The following is a 27,611-nucleotide window of genomic DNA, read 5'->3' as shown; positions in this document are numbered from 1 at the left end:
ACTTAAATTCCATAGTAGTATAATATTATACTGTATTAAGTGGATGAAACACATCATTCATAAATAAAGTGATATTCCAAAGAAAGAGATTGCGTATGACATGATAAGATGGAATTTATATTGATGGTATCTTTAGCCTTACAAATGTAATCAATAAACTAATCAAAACAATATTACAGTACAAAGCAAAGTTACCTAGGTACTGTATCTGTTTTAAGTGTAACTATTATTACATAACAAAACTCTTATTACATTATGCTTTTAAGGTGATATTTGTGAACAACTTCCTATCATCAGAATATTAAATTGTCTCAAAATCTACTGAAGCTGTAGAGCTGACATTTTTACAACATATGGGCACGTATCTTTTGCTTATGATGTAACAGTAGTTGCTTTGTTAATTTATTTCCTTACAAACAATTTCCATGCGAATATTTTCAAAATTTTCAATACACTATCATCAGTAATACGTATATACGGTATATTAGATTTACGAAAACATTCTGTAAGGCTACTAAATAAATAGGCCTATACCTGAAAATTTCACTTTTCTATACGAAAAGTTGAGAAAATATTTCTCTTGAATAAAAAAATCAAACTTGTGAAAAATGAGCATTAAAATTAAAACTTATATTCTTGTAATGTACTTATACTTCTCAGGCAAATCTAAAAATTAACATGGATACAATTTTAATAAGTTCTCTTCCCTTTATCTATTGAATCAGTGCTGGCCATCCCGGTATATAGCTCGACCAAGCGGCATATAGTACCACCTCTTTCGTCTGTCTCTTTCCTTTCCGCTGTAAAGCGCTCAGGCTCTCGTGGGCTCTAAAGCGCGCGCTTGCTCCTGTGGGCATCAATTGACATGCCTGTTATAGGACATGGTATCGTTGAGGGAAAAATACTTCTACCGTGGCGTTTTCCAACCTATGGTTTTCTACGCAGTGTGAAAACTGTTTCTTAGATATTATGCGTAATCTTTAACACGCACAATATTTCATTTTCGTATCTCGTGGTATTTTCTTGTAATAAACTATTTATAACACAGTGAAATTCTCCGTTCCCCACCTTGAGGATTTTTAACAGTTTTAAAGAGAATCACAGAACGTACCACATTGACTAGCATAGCAGAAGCTACCGCGCAGTTAAAATAAACTTTCTCTAATAATGCAGGACTGTGGGTTAGTTCAGATAAGCTGCGTGGGACGAATAAGTGTGGACTTATCTTAACGATCGATTATGAGCCCACTAGATTAATATTTACAGTTTCCTTAATGGTATCTCCAATTATAACGAGAATGTTTTCACTGAGTCTGAAATTGGAATCCAGAAATACTTTCCTCGTCGCCCCCGGATGTTCGAATTCTTATGTAAGCTTCCACACTGAAATAATATTCACGGCCGTGTCGCGCGTAGCGGAGACTTCATTCCATCGAGTTTAAAACTTTCCAAGTCTTCGCCACCATTAGAGGCTCAGAAATTTCCTAGGCTACAGAAGAGTTTTGTAAATTTGACACAACTTTCATAACATACGAAGGAAATTTTAAATGCGAACAATATATATTTTGTGCGAGATCGTGCGTATTTGCTTGTTTTCCGCACAGAACCAATACGCGGTAAGTGTGAAATACCACATTCAGTATTCCCAACGTAACACACATAACAATTTCCCTCTTCTTACCGCTTAAGCGCGACATTCATTTTACTGCTTTAGGCTTTTAACATATTATTTTTAGAGACGTTCAACATAGTAATAATTATAAATTGGAAACTTACCACTGCAATTTCACATAAATTGCAATGTTAATTATTGTTTTTAAATATTTGCAAAAAATAAGTAAAGTCTACTACTCCACGAAACTTATTGCATTCCTGATACAAGTAACATTAAGGAAGCCGTGAAAAAATCAACAAGATTCCAGATGCGGATGTTATTACTGCAATATGTTATATAAATAATGTTGTTAAAATATTAAAATGAAAAATAAATCATTACATAACCTTACCGTTTGTTTTAAGTTCGCATTTATAGACTGGGGGAAAAAAAGACAGACGTATATCACGGCCTGCTGGAGTATAGTAAACACAGAAAACATTTTACAGCAAGAAAGATATTTTGGTGTTCCGAAGTTGGCGTCATTAAACAGAAACAAACATGGAAATTTCATTGCAACTAATTAGAAATTCGTCTTTCAGGTATGTAATAAACGATCTTCGCACAAAATAATGTACGATACACGAGCGGTATGTTTGTTTTCATGTTCTCGGAAATTAAAAAAGCTTAACTACGTTTCGCTTTTTCAATCTTTTCCTCGACCATGAAAACGTCAACATACCGCTCTTGTAACGTATATTACTATTTTCTAACCATAACGCTGTGATTGAATATTTCTGGACTTTTGAAGCTACTTCCATGTTTCTGTATTGCAGCCAATTTCTAGACTTTGTAGAATTTTGTACGAGCTATGTACAATTTTTATTGTTCCTAATACAGCGTATTCGGTAGAATTACTACCAAAATATGACATTCATTCATTCCTGCCCAAGGACAGGTATTTCACTGCAAACCCAGTTTCCCCAATCTTACCTATTTTCTGCCTTCCTCTTTGTCTCCTCATACTTACTTACTTACGGCTTTTAGAGAAACCGGAGGTTCATTGCCGCCCTCACATAAGCCCGTCGGTCCCTATTCTGAGCAAGATTAATCCAGTCTCTAAAATCATATCCCACCTCCCTCAAATCCATTTTTATATTATCTTCCCATCTACGTCTCTGCCTCCCCAAAGGTCTTTTCCCTCAGGCCTTCCAACTAACACAATATGTGCATTTCTGGATTCGCCCATACGTGCTACATGCCCTGTCCATCTCAAATGTCTGGATTTAATATTCTCAATTATGTCTGGTGAAGAATACAATGTGTGTAGTTCTGCGTTGTGTAACTTTCTCCATTCTCCTGTAAATTCATCTCTATAGCCCCAAATATTTTCCTAACCACCTTATTGTCGAACACCCGTAACCTCTGTACCTCTCTCAAAGTAAGAGTCCAAGTTTCACAACCGTACAGAACAACCGGTAATATAACTTTTATAAATTATAACTTTCAGGTTTTTTGAGAGTAGACTGAAATACGAAAGCTTCTCAACCAAATAATAACAACAGGGATTTCCCATATTTATTATGCGTTTAATTTCCTCCCGAGTATAATCTGTTGCTCCAAGATACTTGAACCTTTCCACCTTTTCAAAGGATAAATTTTTAATTTTTATGTTTCCATTTCGTACAATATTCTCGTCACGAGACATAATCATATACTTTGTCTTTTCGGGATTTACTTCCAAACCTATCTCTTTACTTGCTTCAAGTAAAATACCAGTGTTTTCCCTAATCGTTCGTGAATTTTCTCCTAACATATTCACGTCATCAACATAGACAAGCTGCTGATGTAACCCGTTCAATTCTAAACCCTTTCTGTTATCCTGGACTTTGCTAATGGCATATTCTAGAGCAAAGTTAAAAAATAAAGGTGATAGTGCATCTCTTTGCAGCAGCCCGCAGTAAATTGGAAAGCATCCGACAGAAATTGACCTATACGGACTCTGCTGTACGTTTCACTGAACTAATTTCCTGAGAGTATCAAATTCAATAAGAATATTATATAGAACTTCTCTCTTAATCGAGTCGTATGCCTTTTTGAAATCTATAACCGATGTACTAGAAGACAAAAGGGTGGGAAATTATATGAAATAAAAAAAAATGAGACGCCAGAAGAAGAAATAAGACGAGATACGAAGAAATGAAATGATAGAAGATGAATTATGACAAGAGGAAAATGATAGAATATGAGGAAAGGAGAGATGAGAAATGAGACCAGGGAGGAAGGAATGTGACGAGAGGAAAATGAAATGAGATAAGGCGAGGAAATGAAAGTAGGAAAATGAGATCAGAGGAAGAAAAATATGAAAAGAGGAAAATGAAAGAATATAAAGATATGAGGGGATATCACAGGGCAGAAGAAGAAATCAGATGAAATGAATATAAAAGTTGAGGGAAATGTGATAAAAGGAAGAGAAATGAAACTAGAGAAATAAGACGAGATAAAGGTAAAAGTAGACGAGGAAAGGAGAGAAAAGAATGGGAAATGGGACGACAAGAAGAAACGTTACGAGAGAAGAAGTGAGTCAAGAGGAAAATAAAACGATATAGAAGGATAGAAAATGAGAGGAGGATAACAGAATTTGAGAAAAGGAGATTAGACGAAGAGAAATGAGATCAAGGGAGAAAAAATGAGACGAAGGAATAGGAAAAAAGATATAGGAGGAGAAATGAAACGAGAGATAAAATGAGACGAGAAGAAAAGGAAGTAGATGAGAAAATAAAATCCAAATGATGGGGAATGAGACGAGAGGTGATAAATTAAATGACAGAAGAGGAAGGGATGAGAGAGGAGAAGACATGAAAGAGGTCGTCTTTCAGTGCATTTACAAGGATCGTCACGTAAAGTACTGCCAACTGCCTGGATTGTTTGAATGGTACTGCAAGTGATGAAGGAACAATAAATTGGAAGTGCTTTTTCAGTTTCCTTAAGATTTTACCGTGGCAGAACGGCCTGCGTAGTTGTAATGCAGGGAGGTCGATCCGCCAGGGATTACTCTTCTCGGATAAGGATTGTAGCAGTGTAATGCGGGCAGTATGTATCTTCCCTCAGTCCTCGATCTCTCTAAACGAATTAGTCTCCTCAACATTCTGCGGGAGTCTTCGTCTAAAAACAAATACAAATCAATACCGGTATACAGTACGAATGCACGTCATTCGGTCCCGGAGGACGAGAAGTCGCGTGAAATTTAAATTTTTAGAAGAAAAGGAGTGTAACAATTAAGGCACGTTACGATTAAATAAAATGTAATATTAGCTACTTTAAAATTAATTACTAGATATTAACGCTTGAATAGGGAGGGGAGTACGACAAGGATGTCCTTGTCAACATCTAAATGGAGGATTTAGTGAAGAAATGTTTTCACAACATGCGAGAAGTTATATCAGGAGGAAGAAGAATAAAGTGTATAAGAACAAGTGCTTGAATTGTTTTTAAAATTATGATCATGTAAATTCTTATCCTTTATTCATTTTTTGTCACTTTAATAATGTTGTATTCTTAACTTAGTATTTTTATGTATAGGCTATGGTACCGTTTGTTTGCTTGTTTTTGTTTTTTTTTTCCTTATTCTTTTTAAACTTTATGTGTAATTACAGTTAACAGTTTAATCACAATTGTGATTATTATTATTTCTTTTTTTCTTCTGTCCAGTTTTCGTTATTGGGCACACCCGAAATCAAGCATATTGCTTTTTTCGAGTGTGACCCAGTTACCTTGTATTTATACAATAAATTGTAATACAGAGTGATTTATATAGAACTGACACATTTCTTTCTTCAATTATTCCGTTGAAAATTCATTCAATGACCCAATTTTAACACCAAATTAAGTAGAATGTTCTGGAGTTTCGATTCCTTGTCACTAGATGCGCAGATGTTTATGTTTTATTCCTATTGTTGGCAGCACTGACCCAATTTTAGCACCAAATTAAGCAGAATGTTCTGGAGTTTCGATTCCTTGTCACTAGATGCGCAGATGTTTGTTTTATTCCTATTGTTGGCAGCACTAGATGCGCAGATGTTTGTGTTTTATTCCTATTGTTGGCAGCTGTTTTCGACATTTTGTGTCAACGTGAAAATGCAGTACACATTAAATCAACGACTCTTCCTTGTGAATCGATACTGAATTACGAATTCAATTACAGATATTCAAAGGGCATACCAGAGAGAATTTGGTGTTCGCAATCCTCCCAAAGAAACACAATACTGGGACTGGTAAACAAATTGGAAACAACTGGATCTCTGGTGAGTGAAAAGGGCAAGCATCGTTCATCTAGGCTTCCCACGGTTGTTGTTGACGTAAGAGCACGACTGGATCAGTCACCCAAAAAATCATTAAGACGTTTGTCGCAGGAGACAGGGTACACCTACTCAATGTGTCAGAGAGCAGCGAAAAGTGCAGGCCTAAACCAAGTTTCTTTGACGACCGAATAATTTCCAGGAACCTGTGACCACCGAGATCTCCGGATTTGACAACGCCGGACTTCTTTCTAGGGGGTTACTTAAAAGACAGGGTTTACGCCACACGTCCCCAGACATTGGACGATCTGAAGCACAACATCACACAGAAGATTCAAGCTATTGACAACAGAGTCCTGCAACGAGTGGCCAGTAGCATGGAACGACGTGTTGAGTTGTGCCTTATGCAGGATGGAGGACATTTTCAACATTTGCTATAGAGGTAAATAATCTCCCAAAATTCCTCTACATTTTAGGTATAATAAGTTGTCGCTAGCACAATTCGTTTTGAAACAATTAATGAAAGAAATGTGTCAGTTCTATATAAATCACTCTGTATGTAGATTATTTGACTATGAGATTGGTAATCAATTTCGAATTTTGAAGAATATTCATATACGAGTATTACAATAGTAGGCTATTGTAAAATCTTTGTTATAGTATGTAATTTTTGCCTGCAGTAAAAACCTATGTTATTATTATTATTATTATTATTATTATTATTATTATTATTATTATTATTATTATTATTATTATTATTAAAAAAAGAAATGCTGATATGGCGTTGTTAGCAGAAGAGGATATGATACTTAGTGATATGCTACTGTAGCTAAATGACAGCTGTGAGCAGTATGGGATGAAGATAAATGCCAACAAGACGAAGACTATGGTCATAGGAAGAAAAGTAAAGAAGGTAAACTTACGAATTCTAAATGAGGCAATAGAGCAAGTGGACAACTTCAAATACTTGGGGTGTACTATGAGCTCCTGCCAAGAAGTCAAAAGAAGAATGGCCAAGGATGTTTTAATAGAAAAAGGAGTATCTTCTGCGGACCTATGGAGAAAGAACTAAGGAAGATACTAGTGAAGTGCTTTGTGTGAAGTGTAGCATTGTATAGGGCAGAAACATGGACATTACGACGAAATGAAGAGGAGCGACTAAAAGCATTTGAATTGGATATGGAGGAGAATGTGAAATGGACAGACAAAATAAGAAATGAAAGTATGTTGGAAAGAGTGGATGAAGAAAAAATAATACTGAAACTGATCAGGAAGAGAAAAGGAATAAGTTGGGTCATTGGCTGAGAAACTACCTACTGAAGGATACACTGAAAGGAATGATGAACGGGAGTAGAGTTTAGGAAAGAAGAAGATATCAGGTGATAGACGACATTAAGATGTTTACAACTTAATTACAAATGGCTTTTAAGGAACCCGGAAGTTCATTGCCGCCTCCCACATAAGCCTGTCATCGGTCCCTATCCTGTGCAAGATTAATCCAGTCTCTACCATCATATCCCACCTCCCTCAAATCCATTTTAATATTATCCTCCCATCTACGTCTCGGCCTCCCTAAAGGTCTTTTTCCCTCCGGCCTCCCAACTAAATGCATTTCTGGATTCGCCCATATGTGCTACATGTCCTGCCCATCTCAGATGTCTGGATTTAATGTTCCTAATTATGTCACGTGAAGAATACAATATGTGCAGTTCTGCGTTGTGGAACTTTCTCCATTCTCCTTTAACTTCATCCCTTTTAGCACCATATATTTTCCTAAGCACCTTATTCTCAAACACCCTTAACCTATGTTCCTCTGTCAAAGTGAGAGTCCAAGTTTCTCAACCATAAATAACAACTGATAATATAACTGTTTTATGAATTGTAACTTTCAGTTCTTTTTGAAAGCAGACTTCTCAACCGAATAATAACAGGTTTATCCCATATTTATTCTGCGTTTAATTTGCTCCCGAGTACTTATCATTTATATTTGTTACTGTTATAGATCATATTTGGAGACTGAGAGAAAGACATAAAATAAGAAGGATTGAAGAATGCTTGTTTTGCAGCGAAAGATCTGCCCTTGGGCAGAAGCTTGAATGAATTAATACTTGTTTCTTCTTGATTTTCCATTCATTTTCATGAATATATATTGCTACTTTTGCGTTGATTCCCTCTCAATGTCTTTGATTCTAAATAATTATGTATCCACTGGAGTGCTCTAAATAAAATACAATTTAAATTTAAAAGAAAATGACCTCCATCAGGTCTGACCTTAGAGACCTTTGCTTTCAGGTTTTCTTCTTCCTTCGGTTGGAGTCAAACATAACGTAATGAAACCGGCCGAGTCACGTGATCCACAGCTTGTTGTCACAGTGTGAGCTTTCCTCAATAAATCCTCGTGAAGGCCTTACGACGTTGTCTGCATGTTTGTTTATGTGCTGATGTGCGTGTTGCAGGGTTCGTAGGGAACGGATTTCATTACATATTAAACGTGTACGCTCCCCAAGACAGCACCTAGACTCCGCGATATTATCCTCCAAGGATGTTACCAACTCGGAATGTTTTCGGTGTCATATACAGTATATCTTGCTCGCTTTTTTTCTCTGTACTTCGCGAGTTTACGCGATCAGCCGCGTCTGCTATGAGAAAAAGAAGTGTTAAAAAATTATGTTGTGATATATTCATTCCGTCCTCTGTGGCTCATTTGCAAAGAGTCTGTATGGCTGCAAAACAACACGAGATTTTTTTTGGATTCATAAAAACAAACTGGGTGAATATTCTTTTCGTTTTTGTTCTATGTTCTCACAAGGGATGGCATAGGTTGCAACCGCCAAATTACTCTTCAAGGAACGACCACTCATATAAATTGAGGGAAAGAAGACAGAGGACGGACACTGGAAAGTTTTCTTTTCTCAATCGTACTATCAAGGACTGGAATGCTTTACCTGCAGACTTACTAAAGGCTTTACCAATAACCAAAAACGTATTTAAAAATAGGCTTAAGGACTTTACTAATAGACGGTAATTATACAAAGTATGTAAAGGATGTAAATGATATTTTGTTATTGAAGTGTTGTATCAGTGAAGTGTGTTGTTTAAGTGAAACGTGTTCCTGTCAGGGAAGCTTTATAGTTTATAGTGGCAGTGCAAAGTATTTGAGCAGTGAAATGTTTTTGAAGTGTTAGTGAAATCAGGATAGAATCAGTGAAATGTGTCGTAGTTCCAGTGCAGTGAGTGAGTTGACAGCGAAATGAGTGTAATGTGGAAAGGTACTTGTGCAGATATGAACATATCATACTCGTGGGTTTTAGTTCGAACTTAGATTTAAGATACAAATTAGATTTATTTTAAATGTTATTTGAAGTGATCGTGCTTCATTTAATTTAGAATATTCCCTATTATTATTATTATTATTATTATTATTATTATTATTATTATTATTATTATTATTGTTATTATTATTATTAGTATTAATTATTTGTATTAATTATTGGTATTATTATTAACTGTACTTTTAATTAATAAGTTTATTATTGTCATTATTGAGTGTAATTAGTTACCACTGCCACCGGGTATATACCCATTGCAGTGTGAATAAATACATACATACATACATCTATATATTTATTTACTAGCCGTACCCGTGCGCTCCGCTGCACTCGTTAGAAATAAATATAAAGTAATTACATAATTAAAATAGGACATTTGGTCCAGGGAACATTCGTGTTTGATAGAAGGATAAATCGTTTATTATGGTACTTAATTTAAATTGTATTAAAAAATTAAAATGAGCTCATTTTGATCCAGAGACCACTCATTTGGTCATAAAAATTATTTTAGGAAATACAGGAAACGAATGCCTATCAAGTTTTCTGTGCATAAGAAGCTATTTTAATCTTACCTGTCCTCGATTCACTCAGACGTTACTGTAATAACATTATAGCATTATGTCCATCTAGAGAAACTACACTTTCCAATGGAGAATTAATAATTAATTATACAAATCGTTTAATTTAGCTTCCGATATTACTTCATACAAACACAGAAACATTCTCTGTAGGCTATGTTTCATAGCTTTCGATTGTTGTTGTCCAAGGCCCCTTATAGACGAAATCATTTGTTTTTTAATTCATTACACCGCCTTAGATGACATTGTTATTGTAATTTTGAAACTCATTTATCTCATTGAATATCAATCCTATCAAAATTTTGCATGGAATAATACTTATCGGAAATTATTTTTAAAGAAACTTTCGTCATGTAACATTTTTCATGATAATTAATAATAGGGGAGATATTTCGATATATTTAATTCAGGCCCCCTTATAACCCCCCTTTTAAATAAAATATTTTGAATGCCATATAGCCTAAATTCTAAGTTACAACGAACTTAATTTATATTCCAATTTTCATATAAATCGGTTCAGACATTATCGGGTGAAAAGGTAACAAACATCCAGACAGACAAACAGACATACAAACAAAAATTTCCAAAAAGCGATTTTCGGTTTCAAGGTGGTTAATTATATATGTTAGGACCAATTATTTTTGTAAAATCGAAAATTACCAGAAAAATTTCGGCTACAGATTTATTATTAGTATAGATTTAATCTGACAGAATTAAGGCTATAGTGTCTTCTCTTCCATCCTACCAGAAATCACACATAAATAATTACAAAAAAGACAAACACTGATACAAATAATACAAAATAAATTAAAACCCTATAGAGGGTCAGTACAAAGCACTTATTAAGCTAATACAAGAAAAAAATACAGTTGGAATAACAGTAATATCATTGAACATGATAATTTAATTATTTATTTATTTATTTATTTATTTATTTATTTATTTATTTATTTACCTATTTATTTATTTATTTAGGGAGGTGGGATATGTTGGTAGAGACTGGATTAATCTTGCACAGGATAGGGACCGATGACGGGCTTATGTGAGGGCGGCAATGAACCTCCGAGTTCCTTAAAAGCCATTTGTAAGTAAGTAAGGGAGGTGACAAAAAGAAACAAATACTAGGGAAGTGATAAAAACTGTAGGATAAGCAGACATGATTGGTTGAAACACGTCTTTCCCTACCGTTTTATTGGTGAAAAATAGTATGCCATAGTAAAAGTGTAATAGTCAATTTGATTTTATTATTATTATTATTATTATTATTATTATTATTATTATTATTATTATTATTATCACTAACGATTAGGGAAAACACTGAAATTCTACTTGAAGCAAGTAAAGCGATAGGGTTGGAAGTAAATCCCGAAAAGACTAAGTATATGATTATGTCTCGTGACCAGAATATTGTACGAAATGGAACTATAAAAATTGGAGATTTATCCTTCGAAAAGGAGGAAAAATTCAAATATCTTGGAGCAACAGTAACAAATATAAATGACACTCAGGAGGAATTTAAACGCAGAATAAATATGGGAAATGCCTTTTATTATTCGGTTGAGAAGCTTTTGTCATCTAGTCTGCTGTCAAAAAATCTGAAAGTTAGAATTTATAGAACAGTTATATTACCGGTTGTTCTGTATGGTTGTGAAACTTGGATTCTCATTTTGAGAGAGGAACAGAGATTAAGGGTGTTTGAGCATATGGTTCTTTGGAAAATATTTTGGGCTAAGAGGGATGAAGTTACAGGAGAATGGAGAAAGTTACACAACGCAGAGCTGCACGCATTGTATTCTTCACCTGACATAATTAGGAACATTAAATCCAGACGTTTGAGATGGGCAGGGCATGTAGCACGTATGGACGAATCTAGAAATGCATATAGAGTATTAGTTGGGAGGCCGGCGGGAAAAAGACCTTTGGGGAGGCCTAGACGTAGATGGGAAGATAATGTAAAAATGGATTTGAGGGAGGTGGGATATGATGATAGAGACTGGATTAATCTTGCTCAGGATAGGGATCAATGGCGGGCTTATGTGAGGGCGGCAATGAACCTCCGGGTTCTTTAAAAGCCAGTAAGTACAGTATTATTGTTATTATCATTATTATTATTATTATTATTATTATTATTATTATTATTATTATTAATTCAAGTTAACTGACGGTAAGATTTTCATTTTGAATACTTCATTATACTTCTTTCTTTCTTCTTCTTCTTCTTCTTCACTTACACATTAGGCGTTGAAAACATATTCCAGTCACATTCGATTTACGTTTTCCAAGGTTCATAGCAACATTTCATTCCTCTAGGTTTGTAATATAAATTTTGTTGAAATAGTTTATTACCTTGCATTCTCTGGCGTCCTCTGATCAATTTGCTTTGTAATCGTATATTTTTTTAGTATGTTCCTAACTTCTAATAACTGTCATTTGCCCTCATTTTATACTGTGTAATCTAGTACGTCCTGTAACAGGTCTGCAGTATCTCATTTCACTTTTATTTTACTTCTCCCTTTATCTTATGATCTGCTCAGAATATAATGCAAGAATGGCGTATGCATCGCATGTGTACTTTGCACAGTCCAGTAGTCTCCTGGGAATAGAACTCAGGCCCTGCTACGAAACTGTTTGAGCAATCAGCTATCTCTGCTGGATATGTAGTCCGCGGAAGACTCTTGCAGTGAAGATCGTTAATGCATAAACATAGAGCAAGGAATTAAATCTGCAGACAGATCTAGACTTCGCTCGTCAGTCCACCTACAAATCTAATTATACCCGGAGAACTCTGCGAAATCGCTGTCATATCTGATTCAATTAACGTGTCAGCTGTCTACGAGGACTTATGCTACACACATCACGAAGGAACCGAGTCCCTCCTCATGTGTCAATTGCATTGAATGTGTAGGGAAATCCGCAGTTCTTTACTTAATGTACATTCTGAACTAGACAGAATATTAACAGGAAATCAGCTGACGATGTAGGGTAGATGAGGGTAACTGTAAACAGGGGAGGTGACCCTGCCTGGAGAGAAATAAAAAATAGGTTGCAGCTGCCAAATTACTCTTCAAGGAACGACCACTCATATAAATTGAGGGAAAGAAGGCAGAGGACTGACACTGGAAAGTTTTCTTTTCTCAATCGTACTATCAGGGACTGGAATGCTTTACCTGCAGACTTACTAAAGGCTTTACCAACAACCAAAAATGTATTTAAGAATAGGCTTAAGGACTTTGCTAATAGACGGTAATTATACACAGTATTTAAAGGGTGTAATTGATATTTTGTTATTGAAGTGTTCTATCAGTGAAGAATTATGTTGTGTTAGTGAAGTGTGTTGTGTCAGTGAGATGTGTTGAGTAAGTGAAACGTGTTCCTGTCAGTGAAGCTTTATAGTTTATAGTGGCAGTGCAAAGTATTTGAACAGTGAAATGTTTTTGAAGTGTTAGTGAAATCAGGATAGAATCAGTGAAATGTGTCGTAGTTCCAGTGCAGTGAGTGAGTTGACAGCGAAATGAGTGTTGAAAGGTACTTGTGCAGATATGAATATATCATACTCGTGGGTTTTAGTTCGAACATAGGTTTAAGGTACAAATTAGATTTACTTTAAATGTTATTTTAACCGATCGTGCTTCATTTAATTTAGGATGTTCCCTGTTGTTATTATTATTATTAGTATTAATTATTAGTATTATTATTAATTGTATTTTTTATTAATTATGTTTATTATTGTCTTTATTGAGTGTAATTAGTTACCACTGCCACCGGGTATATACCCATTGCAGTGTGAATAAATACATACATACATACAAATGCTGTGGGAAATACAAAACTGTCAATATAAAAATTTTAATTCGGAGGAATATTTACATTAAATGTTGGCTAACCTAGAAAGCAGTTTGGCGCCAAATAGGAGTAACTGCTTAGTTGTGAACGAATGTTTTGTAAGAGTCTACAAAAAAAGTTGAGAAAGAATTTTGCTTCACCTTCATTTTTGGCATTGTAAGTAAACATACAGTGCTATTTTTTAAGAATATGTTGTTTTTGTGAGTAATATAGTAGTTAACATATATTGCAATGGTTTTGAGATCTGTCATAACCTTAGTTCATTAAATTATGACGTGTTTACATTTGCCCCATAGTTTTAATTGGTTGGGGTAATTGTAAACATGTTTTACTATGGTTACATTTCGTACTTTTCAGTAATCAAATAGACCCCCACCCAACTACACTGTAGAGGATTGTCACAGATGTGAAAAATAGTAACTACAGTTTATCGTGAAGCTCAGGAAAGGTACTGAGATCCTATATCGTCATATATCATAGGTTAAAGGGACGAAATGTACCAGTGACCAAAATTGGAGTTGGAAGGAGTACAGCTCTTTCTTCTGAAACAGAACAAAAAATGTTCAGTGTCTAATAGCCCGTGCGAAAATTGGTGTTTACAATTACTCCCCTCTCAAAGGGGTAAATGTAAACAGGTAGAGTAAATGTAAACTAGCAATTAAAAGATTAAAAAAATTCAACCTTATTATTTTAAAGCCGTTTTCAGGGAAAAGAAAGATATAAAAATAACATAATATTTTTTCGTCATGGTTACCGTTACTGAGGGTTGTGTAATGTTGTAATGTTGAAAATTAAAAAAAAAAAAAATTGAAAAGTGTTTATAATTACCCTGGTCTACCCTATATGTAATGGAACAATGTTGAAATACAGAGTGGAAGAGAATCTATTACATTAATTCACAGAGCCAATAGTTCAAGTCTATGCGAACAAGTTTTGTCAAATAACCGCGTTGTCTTGGTGTTGTCAGCCAATAACACCAAGACAACGCGGTAGAAGCCCTGAAGCTTATCCACACACCATGTATACCAGCCACGGAAGCCTACGCGAACATTTTGTCAAATAAGTTTTTTCCATACGTCCAATAGTTTTGAGATTACGAAATGTAACGCGTTGCAACGCCCCTTGAGGTCATTGCTCTGCAGTGGGGGTGAGTGTAACTCCAATCACCCACTCCGCAAGATTTTCGAGAGGAGAATGTAAACAAAAACGTCTCATCAGATAGGTTTCTATCAAAATTACTGTACATTTATAACACTTAACACATTACTTAATATTCACAGTACTCTGTCCAAGGACATATCTTTCATTGCAAACCCAGAATTCTCCAATCATTCCTATTTTCTACCTTCCTCTTTGTCTCCGCATACCATCCATCTTATTTCTTCTGTCCCGAACTCTTCTTTCGTTCACCATTCCTTCTAGCGCAGTTTCTTCTCAGACAGTCACCCAACCAATTCCTTTTCCTTTTTCTGATCAGTTTCAGCATTATTCTTTCTTCACCCACTCTTTCTAACACACCTTCGTTTCTTATTCTGTCTGTGAAAAGGGCGGTAGTTTCCGTCCGTATTCTTTTACCGTGGAAAGACTCATCATGCCGTGTTTGCAGTTTTTCTTGGGAATGCTAAATGCGGTAGCTTCCCGTTTGATTCTGCAAACCTCTCTCTCTCTTTCGCATCTTAAAAAGATCCCAGGTGGCCCTAGCGTGGAGGTGAGGAGAGTGGATTTGAGTAATTAGGCCCTCCAGACTTCACCGAAATTCACCGCAAGGGTTAAATATAAGTTCTATCAGGGTTTTTGACCCGATCAGAGAACGGGAAATCGCAATTAGCCTTTGTCCCTCTACTTAACATTACTGTAAACTTAATCTCTAAGAACTAAGGAAGAGACTAGTAAAGTGAAGTGCTTTTTATGGATTGTGGCAGTGTATGGGGCGGAAACATGGACATTATGACGACGTGAAGAGAAGCGAATAAAAGCATTTGAAATGTGGATATGGAGAAGAATGGAACGTGTGAAGTGGACAGACAGAATAAGAAACGAAGCTGTGTTGAAAAGAGTGGGTGAAGAAAGAATGATGCTGAAACTGATCAGAAAGAGGAAAAGAAATTGATTGGATCACTGGTTGAGAAGAAACTGCCTACTGAAGGATGTACTGGAACGAATGGTGAACGGGAGAAGAGTTCGGACAGAAAAAGATGTTAGATGATATAACATTGATATGATGACATTAAGATATGAGACGTTTAGTTGCGAAATCAGATACATCACTAAAACATAATTTTTCAGTATGAAGGAAAAACGTTTCCAAGGAACCAAGGATTTGCAACAAATACTATTTTTCATGATATAAATTCATGTGATGTATCTGGCTGTGGAGCGTAACAGTGCTGTACCAGTTGTAGAATCATATTGTAACGTTTTTAAAATAAACAACAATGAAATTTTATTCTCTCAACAATAGGATTTGCCCTCCACACCGTAACACAGTATTCGTTAGTGCACTCCACTGACGAATATGACAATTTACTTGGACTATTACGAACAACAATTAACTTTTAATCTTAACTAATATTTACAAAGCACTATTTACAAATCAGAACTGTCAGTTCTCAGTTCACAGTTCTTCTAGCTCAGTCACTCGAGTTCACAGTATCTCGAACCACAGACCTTCAGAGACAGTCCACTGTACTCGAACTCAGGTCCCTCCAACTGCGGTCCACTGCACTCGAACTCAGGTCCCTCCAACTGCGGTCCACTGCACTCGAACTCAGGCCTTCGGATGCTGACACAGTTGCGGACGCACACTCGAGTCGAACTCCGGTACACAAGACTGGCTTGCTTGCTCTGGCTTACTCACTGAATGGCTGAATAAACTGAAAACTGCTCAAGTTCGCTCACGTTTCTTCTTTTATAACCACAGCGACGTAGCCTGGAAAGTTCCACGCGTGTCCAGAGATAGCACTCCAGAGAACAATCCAGATCCTTCTCCTCTCTGCCAGCACCAGATGCGCGCGCAAACTCCCTCGCCGCGTAGGCCCTTTCCCCTCTCTTCTCTCCGCCGCGCGCCGTCCCTCAGTGCTCCGTGGAGCCCGTGTCGGCTCACGCGCGATCTGCTCTCTTGCGGGACGCTGGTCGTGAGTTCGAATCTCACGTCGCTGTCACAATATGAAGATATGAAATATAACATTTTTACTCATTTTCGAAAAAAAAAGTTATGTATCTGATTTTGCAACTACAGCCTCATATATGGATCATATGAGGTGACAAAGGGAAAGGTAGAAAATAGGAAAGATTGGAGAAAGCTGGGTTTGCAATGAAATACCTGCTCTTGGGCAGAACATTATGAATGAATGAATTCTCAGTCATTTTAAGAAAGCAGTGTATTATGGTAATAAATGATTGAAAAAATTTTCGTTTTGTCTTTGAATGTGCAGAAATTTGGTCCGAACAAATGTAACATTTTAAAATTCCTATTCAGAGAGAGAGAGAGTCGGATAATCCATCGATCGGCTAATAGAGTAATAGATAATCAGGGTTGTACTGTATTGCAGTAATGATGTAACGGAATTTACAGTTGAAACTAACTTTGTAATAATATTATCCACGGACTCTCTGCTGAGTATAAAGTTGATATAATCCACTAGGAATCGAACTTTAATCCCTTCGGTGCCCTGAGACTCGACCCAGAGTCCTCTGGACTCATTGTTTGGCAGTAGTAAACTTTTTAAAAGACGGATCGGTCTCTGGCGTGTATCTTCACTTACAGGCGTGGCTCCAACACACAACGTTAACTTTGTTCTAAAGAGAATATAACAGGCTTGGTTCAATTGTGTCAGAGATTCTGTCTGACCTACATAATAAAATGTGTTCTCCATAAAATTCAGCTGGTTCTCTTTTACTTCTATTCTGTGATCGATTTTATTTCCCTCGAATTAATATACGGATTAGATTTTCATTTGTTTTTTTAACACCAATTGTATACTCGAGTTCTTTTGGAGTTTCCGCTTTGATCTGTTTTTACCAGTGTAAATAAAAAAGCGTCGCAATTACATAAAACAAATAAACTGGACAGGATTCCTGAATTCCACTAGTTGTACCACAGGCACGCGGAGGAGAGTAACCTATTTGAAAATATTTCGCATTCAATGCTCTCTCACTATTTTAAACTCCAGCCCCAATTCCTATCGACGCCATTCATTCATTCATTCATTCATTCATTCATTCATTCATTCATTCATGTTAATCCATAGATCTTACATGAGCAATGAAGCTTTAAGATGTGGAACAAGTCAAAATTTTACAATATTACAATTACAATTTTTACAATTTTTTTATAGTTTTACAATTTAGTAATTTTCTACAATTTTTAAAGTTTTTTACAATATTTTGGCGAGATGTAGTGACATGAGGTGAGGTCCGAGGATTCGCCTAAATATTACCCGGCATTTGCCTTTTGGTTGGGGAAAACCTCGGAAAAACCCGACCAGGTAATCAAATCAAAGGGGTTGACGCCATCCGGCGTCAGTCCCATGGCTGTGGAAAACCTCAGAAAACCCAACCAGATAATCAAATCAAAGGGGTTGATGGTAAGGATTCGCCATAGACTCGCCATAGACCATCCGGCTTCAGTCCCACGGCTGTGGAAAACCTCGGAAGAAACCAAAGACCAAAGGGGGATCCAACCCAAGCCCGAACGCAGCTCCGGATCAGCAGCCCAGCGAGTCTGCTGACTGAGCTACATCGATGGCTCTACTAAAAGTATACAATACATAGCCAATCAGATTATTAAATTTACAAACGCAAACGATCATTCATCAGTTGAGCTATATGTATAATAGAAAACAAGTAAGTTAATTAAATGTAAGGCATAAACAATTCAACCAGTTGTGATATACAGAAATTGATAATACATATCATGCAAACTACTTCAAATTACAAACACAAACAATTATATAGATTAGTATTCAATTTAATGCATATACAATTCATCGGCCAAAACTATACAAATATACAGGGTGTTTCAAAAATAGAGGGCATAATTTCAGGTATGTATTCCCCACATGTTAGATAATACAAAAATGTCATTACAACATGGGTCCGGAAATGCTTGGTTTCGGAGTTATGGCCTTCAAAACAGTGATATTCACTGGAACGTTTTTCTTCCCGAAGGTAGGTGCCATGACAGAAAATATTAACAGAGGACACTGACAGTTAATTCCAAGGCAAAGGGTACATTGAGTGTTGTGTTTGGCGTTGTATTGTGCGACATGTACTCAAATCAGGAGCTGGCAGAAGTGCATTTCATGTACGGTAAGGCGGACGGCAATGCTGCGCTGGCTCGTCGTTTGTACCAGGAGAGGTACCCTGATCAATGGATAGGTAGCAGTGGCCCAATTGCTTGGCCTCCATTCTCAGCTGATTTGAACCCTATCGATTTCTACTTGTGGGACCATTTTGGTGTATTCGTCTCCTGTACCTGACATGAAATCCCTTCGGAATCGAATTGTGGCAGGTTGTGAGGAAATATGCAATACTCCTGCAATTTAGAATCGTGTTCGCAGGGCCATGAGACATCGATGTGAGGCCTGTATTCAAGCAGAGGGTGGACATTTTGAACATCTGCTTTAAAGGCAACTGCCTGCTGGAAGAAAAAACGTTCTGATGAATATCACTGTTTTGAAGGCCATAACTCGGAAACCAAGCATTTCCGGACACACGTTGTAATGAACTTTTTGTATTGTCTAGATATGGGGAATACATACCTGAAATTATGCCCTCTATTTTTGAAACACCCTGTATACAATACAAAGTAGCATACTTTCATTAAGTTATACAAATTTGTGCAATTAATATCAAGTAGATTAATTCAATTTATAATCATAAACAATTCATCAGTTGAGCTGTACAGACTACTATACAATTTACAGCATATACAATTCATCAATTGAATTTTATCAATATCGTGTAAGTCAGCGTATAGCAACGTTCAGTTGCTAGAGAACATGGCAACATATACACAGGGACATCACTTTATTTTTACCAACATTTTTAACATTAACCTGGCTATACTCGGAAACACTGTTGCCTCCTTCCATTACAGGAGTTTGATGTTACTAGTGCAATATGTAAACAAATCATTTTACTAGGTGTAGGAGGAGAGAAAAGTAGTGTATCCATTTATGTTGTAGGGAAATACGATATTACAATTTTCAGTTTGATCACCACTTTTACGGAATTTATCAAAGTACAGCAGAGTAGTAACATTTTTTTTTTCAAAAACTCAACTTTTCAGGCGGCTATGTTCGTTATGTAATGTCTACTTTATTTAGCATATTAATTATTGATGTTAACATACAATATAGAGAGTGCACTTAAATTGAGGGGGTCATAAGTAAAGGGCTGTAAGTGCACTTAAGTTTCTTTTGAGAAAATGGGGTTTAAATATTTAAGCTTTCGTAAAATCGGTGAAATTGTTATTTAAGTTTTAATATGTGATGCGATTAAAATATCCCTTTGCCACTAAAATTTTAGATACTTTAGCTTATACTGGATGCACTTAACTCATGTTATTACAAATGTCACTAGCATTCCTTTGCTTCTAGCCACCTCAATTCAAAATAAGCTAATCTGAATTTTTAAACAAGTTGCTGAAAATGGTTGCCGTTCATTACAATGCAGGCTTCAATTCAGTATGCATATTTTTAAAAACATTTTGAAGCATATTCTCTGAAATTGAATTTATCGCTTCTTGAATATAATTTTTAGTACGATATTATTAATATAGGTTCTTTCTTCTATAGAAAACGCAATCATATTTATGAAACACACTATACACTGCAGTGTTTACTTCACTGCTTGAAGACTTCGAATGCAACAGCGGCCGTAAGTTTGTGTGTCCGACGGGAGCAAGGACATTAGTGAAGGGGTGGGAATTAAGTACATTCAGAAATGCAGGTACAATTAAAATGCAAGTAAAAATAAAATGATGTCCCTGTATTTATGTGGTAGATGTTAAATGTCTTAAGCTGTATGTTGAATTCTTCTTGAATTGATTTTAGTCCTGGAGTCGTCATCTCAGTGCACTATGGTGCAGGCACAGTTAGCTCGCTGCTCATTTCTATCCCTTAGACATCAACTGTGCAACAGGAGGTGGGGGGAAGGAATCAGGTGATGGCAGTGGCGTTCGTTCACTTCTTCAACCCTTTTAATCAGTCTCTAATAATCATAATAAACACGGAAGAAACCTGTACTTCATTTATTTTAAGAGGAACTGTGTAATAGTAAACCACTTTTCAGTTTAACCCTTTGAAACGCAGTGGTTACAGTACATAACCACCTTTTAGATTTGAGTTTCCTGCCTACTTACAGTGTGATTTTTATTTCAAAACTACTGCGCTACATTCACTGATCCCTAGTATGTATGTATGTATGTATGTATTTATTTACACTGCAAGTGGGCAAGCACCCGGTGGCAGTGGTATATACAATATTAATAATACACAATAAAATGATAACCAATACACAATAAAATTTACAATACACAATACAATTTTACAACATATATACAATTTTACACACAAAACAATAAGAATACACAATACAATTTAACACAATAATAATAAAACATAAAATAAAATACCTAATTTTACAATACAACCTACATAATTATCTATAGGTCCTACATAAGTTTCAATAGTCTTTCACTTTACTCTCATCTCATTCCCTGTAGTGGCACTATGACGCATTTCACTGACACTTTAGCACACATTTCACTGACACTCTGTAACACATTTCACTGACACTATAGAACACATTTCATTGACGCTCTAAATTATCACTGATCGGAACTGTAAAACCATAACTTCACTGACTCACCTCGCTTCACTGATACAACAGTTCAAATAAGTCAAATAATTACATCCTTATTCATACTTTTAAACAGAACTACATTTAAACTAAACATTTCTAGTCTAAGGCCCTCTTACACGCTATTTTTAAATAATTTACAATTCAAACCAAGGAAGTAAACTCGTCAGGCTAGATAAATACATGTCACCTTAAAAAATTACATGTTGAATGTCACCTTAATTTTAATTTTCACTTTATATACAACTTTTTAAATTATTCTTGAATCTCCTTAAGGAAGGACAGCCCTCAAAGACCGCTGCAGGTAGGTCATTCCAATCATTTATAGTTCTATTTAAAAATGATAATTTACCTACATCCGTTTTCTGTTTCCTACATTTGATTTTAAAATCATGATCGTTCCTACCATAGTACGTTGGCTTTTCTAACCGAGCCGTTATGTCTACCCATGCTTTCTGACCTAGATGTGCTCTATACAATGATGTTATTCTAGTTTTCCTACGTCTGTTTTCCAAAGTTTCCCCATTTCAGTTCTTTTATCGTATCGTTTCCATCTTCTCTTTTACCTTTAACAAATTTCGCTGCCCTATACTGGATTCTTTCTAAGGAATTTATCTGATATATTCTATAGGGATCCCAACACTTAGTTCCGTATTCCATTAACGGTCGCACTAACGTTAGATATGCTATTTCCCTCGATTTGGGGCTAGCCTTTCTCAAGATTCTCATAATAAACTGTAACTGTAACTGTATAAGAATTTTGTTTTCCCTATATTTGTGTTGCTCCACTAAGATGGCCGATATTGTTGTGTATAGTTGGGGTGTGGAAGACTCGCTACGTGTTTTTATTTCAGTTGTATGCTAAAATATCACAGTTACGTAAGTTTCTTTTAGTATTATTTGTCTTTCAGTCTTTTAGAACATATTTCAGTAACAAGATTGTAATTTCTTCGACACATGTGGCGTCAATATAGAAATAATGTGGTGGTTTCAAAACGTAACCACTACGCAAACAGGGTAGTTACGCTCACCATATCCAATAAAATGTTCCATTTTTGTGTCAGCTTATTCATCATGGCTACAAGGCAGAGATGGTTGGTGACAATCACAAAGTGTATTTGACAACTTTTTCACAAGTTTGAATATGATGATCTCTAAGGGAGCAAAATATGTATGCATGTGGTACAGTTAGACATGGGCGTATTGGTTTACCACACGACGAAAGAAGAGACCGCGACATGGTGAGAGTGATTGCAATACTGCAGAACACAATGCCTTCAGACTTATTGCGAATGATACAAAAGGAAACAGTTTCTGGTTTCATTAAGGCAAAGTGCCACATCACATGTGTTACGTGGTAATTAGAAAGGAAAAGAATGGACCTTCTATCCTTCCACTTGAGCCAGGACACTCCAGCATATGACGTACGGCTTAGTGGTTTTACCATGAAACCACCCATTTTCTGTGTTAAAATGGAAGTTTTTAAAATTTGAGGCACTTCTCTTAGACAAATAAAAGTTTAATTTCATTGCAAACACAATGTTTTATTTCCTTCCCAAATGCGTGCATCAAAGGGTTAAGACAAGGAGCAGTATGTATTTTTCCGTTATATTTTGTATCGGTTTTAAAGTAAATAGTTCTTTTTCATATTAAAGTAATTGAGAGCTTACAGACTTATAGGCCTAATGCATTTTCACTATTACGAAATATTAAACAAATTGAATCCATTAGTAACATTTAAGTCATGTCATCCTATTCGTTTATTCAAGTGTCGTCAATAAAATAAAATTAATTATCCATTTTTTATCTGACACTATATATCATAAAACCAATTATTTATTATGTATAACATGTGAAACATATTATCGTTTCTGTTACAAGGCTAAAGTAGGCTTAAATTATTTTATTACAATGGAAATAACAAGTTATAAAATTTATTTTCGCTGTTCGTTAGCATTGGTTTCCCTGGATTTTTAAATCACTTTTTAGTTTAAGACAACAAGCAAGTTTGAGACGGTTCCTCGTATAGGATAAAGATATTTTCATTAGATTAGTATTTCGTGTTAATATTCTCATATGGATAGTAAGAAGCATGGACGTGTAAGGAAGGTCCAGAATGTGAGGCGGAAGTAACAGGTCGGCAGGAAAGCTGAAGCCAAGCTGCGCGGACAGGAAACATGTGTCCAGGCGTGGAGTTGACTGATGAGGGAATGTATGGACTTTGCCTGCGGGTGGTCAGCAAGATGACGCCAAGCCAGGTTCCAAAAGAGATGATCTGGTATATGTCAGAGAATTGTCAGGACGCCGGAAGTAAGGGGATGTTCTAGTTAACGAACAATTTTTGAAGAACGCGTCTTAAGTGACGTAAGTGTAATCATGGCCAATCAGGATTCTTAATAGAGACACGTGATATATAGATAGGAGGGCGAAATTCTATGTTTGGTGGTTGAAAGTAGGGGATAGATTTGGCAGATAGACAGAAGGCATATAGAACGCGTACGGAGAAGTTGCACTCCACATATTCTCGGCAAACCTAACTCGGAAGTATAACAATTTACGGACTTAGAATTTTTTAGTGGGTGTAGTAAGAAGTCGTGTGTTGCATTATTATTATAAGTCTGAATTCTTTTCTCTCATCACGTTATCAACTGTCTGTTATATTATATTGGTGTTTTATAGTACAAAATATATAATTACGTGAACTCAGAAATTAGTCTACCAACTTGTAGGAAGTGAGAGCAGTAAATTATACACTTGGACGCACATTTCTGCTAATCTGAAACGAACACTTAATAATAATAATAATAATAATAAACGTTCTCATAGTTCTTACCAACAACTTCTGGTGTGCGCCTACGTCATTTCAGTCTACGAGCACGTCTCCCAAACCCCATGTCCCAACCGTTTTGCAGCTGACCTGGGACCTCATCCTCTACCAGAGTAATCTCGAGGAGGCTGGCGCCCAAATTAATTAGTGTACATCTTTAATTACTGACATCAACGTGCCATCCTTGAGATACTTTCCTCATACGACGGAGCTGGCAGCCGAGGGCAAGGAAAGGCGTCGTGGGCAACAACGACGACGACCGACGACCGTCGCATATTTTGGCGCCACAACGTGATGCGACCGCTGCAAGTTGTACTTTTTCGTTATGTATTGCAGCGGTTTTGAAAGCAAATAGTTTTTTTTTTTCATATTAAACTAATTGAGAACTTACAGACCTATAACTCATTTTCACTGTAACAAAATATTAAACTAATCGAATCCATTACTAATATTTTAATCCTGTCATCCTATTCCTTTGTTTAAATGTCGTCAATAAAATAAAATTTATTATCCATTTTTTATCTGAGACTATATATCACAAGACCAATTATTTATACATCTTGATTACACAACTTTTAACACTGTATCACTTCGAAATATGCATGATAAGAACTTTCTTGTGTTAAATATTAACGTACATTGTTAACATGTTTCGGCCTATTTTCGGTCGTCTTCGGAACTGGTCGTTGTTGGTCTTGGCGCCTCTTGTTTCCTGTGTGGGTGAGTTCGTAGTGTAGAGTCAGAGTGTATGTGTTTTGAAATTGAGTTGTGTGTTGAGAATATCGTTGGGGTGTGTTTTCGTGTGTCTATATATTTCATATTGTTCTAGTGTGTTGATTTTCTGGCTTTTTGGTTGGATGTGTAGTATTTCCATGTCTGTGTTGATGTCTCTGTAGATGTGGTTGGCATTTGTGATGTGTTCTGTATAAAGAGAAAATTTTGTATTTTCATGACTAATTTTATTCTCTCTCTCTTGCTTAAATTATTAATTTCCCGTTCTTCATTTGTTTCTTGGCGTCTTGTCGATGACATGTAAGCCCCATTGTTAGCACGTGGGTGCTTGACTGTGTTTTGTTTACGTTTCCATGTGAACTGAATTGTAAGGAGGTGCAATGCTGTGAAGTTGTATCCCTTAATTCTAGAATTACATTTCAGCGTAAACCAAGCTACACGTTGAGGGTGAGAGTAGCAACACTCCTCAAGACAGCTTAGTTGGAGGCACATTGTGCTTGGTACTTCTCGGTTTATACCGTACGCCGCGTCTTTCTCAAACCTCATTCTGCGAGAAACCAAGGAAATCAGTCCAATGAAGTAGGCCTACCGTAGGGAAGTGATTTTTATGCTAGAGGACGAAATTCATTCGCACATGAGTGAGGTAGTTACTGTATTCTACTATTCACGTAACCAGGCTCGGGACTTGACGCTTGAAAAGTGGTTTTTTACACGACGTGTAAAATATGCTTGAAATGTGTAATTAACGTAATCTATAATAACAATAAAACTGTAATCCAAATTTTTTCTGGTAATTTTCCCTTTTGCAGCAATAATCGGTGTAAACATATTATATAATTACAGAGGTTAATGTTACCTTTTCTCGCGATACTGGCCAAACAGATTTCTATGAAAATTAGTATATAAATTACGTTGGAAAAGGAATTCATTGGGTCACTGGCTGAGAAGAAACTGCTTACTGAAGGATGCTCTGGAAGGAAAGAAGGAGATGTCAGATGATAGACGACATTAAGATATATGGATCATATACGGAAACGAAGAGAAAGGCAGAAAATAGGAAAGGTTGGAGAAAGCTGGGTTTGCAATGAAAGACCTGCCCTTGGGCAGAACACTAAGTGAATGAATGATAAACATTGAAGTTGATGGTGAAGTTTGTAAGTTGGCCAGACTGCAAACTTTCAGTCAGCTGTTCATAGTGTAATGTACGAGTACGTAGGCCTACTTTATATTAAGATTAAATATATATATATATATATAACTTATATATATAACTTATATATATATGTGTATGTATTTATTCACACTGCAATGGGTATATACCCGGTGGCAGTGGTAACTAATTACACTCAATAGTGACAATAATAAACTTATTAATTAAAAATACAATTAATGATAATACTAATAATTAATACAAATAATAATAATAATAACAATAATAATAATAATAATAACAACAACAACAACAACAACAGGGAATATACTAAATTAAATGAAACGATCACTTAAAATAACATTTGAAATATTCTAATTTGTATCTTAAAACTAAGATCGAACTAAAACCCACGAGTATATGTTCATATCTGCACAAGTACCTTTCAACATTACACTCATTTCGCTGTCAATTCACTCACTGCACTGGAACTACGACACATTTCACTGATTCTATCCTGATTTCACTAACACTTCAAAAACATTTCACTGTTCAAATACTTTGCACTGCCACTATAACCTATACAGCTTCACTGACAGGAACACGTTTCACTTACACAGCACACTTCACTGACACGACATACTTCTTCACTGATACAACACACTTCACTGACACAACATAATTCTTCACTGATACAACACTTCAATAACAACATATCATTTACACCCTTTAAGTACTGTGTATAATTACCGTCTATTAGTAAGGTCCTTAAGCCTATTTTTAAATACATTTTTGGTTGTTGGTAAAGCCTTTAGTAAGTCTGCAGGTAAAGCATTCCAGTCCCTGATAGTACGATTGAGAAAAGAAAACTTTCCAGTGTCCGTCCTCTGCCTTCTTTCCCTCAATTTATATGAGTGGTCGTTCCTTGAAGAGTAATTTGGCGGCTGCAACCTATTTTTTATTTCTTTCCAGTCAGGCTCACCTCTGTATGTTTTGAACAGTGCGCAGAATCGAATTCGCGTTCTCCTGTCCGTGAGTGTGTCCCATTTTAATGGTGAATTTTTCCGACAACACTTAAGAGCCCGTTTTTTAATCTTTTCCAGTGTCTTAATATGTTCTAATCTGTAAGGATCCCAACATGCAGCACCATATTCCATTACTGGACGTACTAGTGATTTATATGCAATCTCTTTGGATTTATCAGAACCTTTTCTTAGTACCCTCATCACAAAGTGTAACGCTCTCCATGCTTTTCCCGCTGTGTCTGTAACGTGTTCCCCCCAGCCGAGATCGCTGCTAAATGTTATTCCGAGGTATTTACATTTGTTAACTTCCGGAATGGTTTCACCCCCTAACGTATACGATGCGACTATTTTATTTCTTTTCCTTGTAAA

This window comes from Periplaneta americana, chromosome 15, assembly GCF_040183065.1.
Source record: "Periplaneta americana isolate PAMFEO1 chromosome 15, P.americana_PAMFEO1_priV1, whole genome shotgun sequence".
NCBI classification, from domain to species: Eukaryota; Metazoa; Arthropoda; class Insecta; order Blattodea; family Blattidae; genus Periplaneta; species Periplaneta americana.
The sequence above is the reverse complement of the archived record's forward strand: the minus strand, read 5'-3'. Positions refer to the sequence as shown.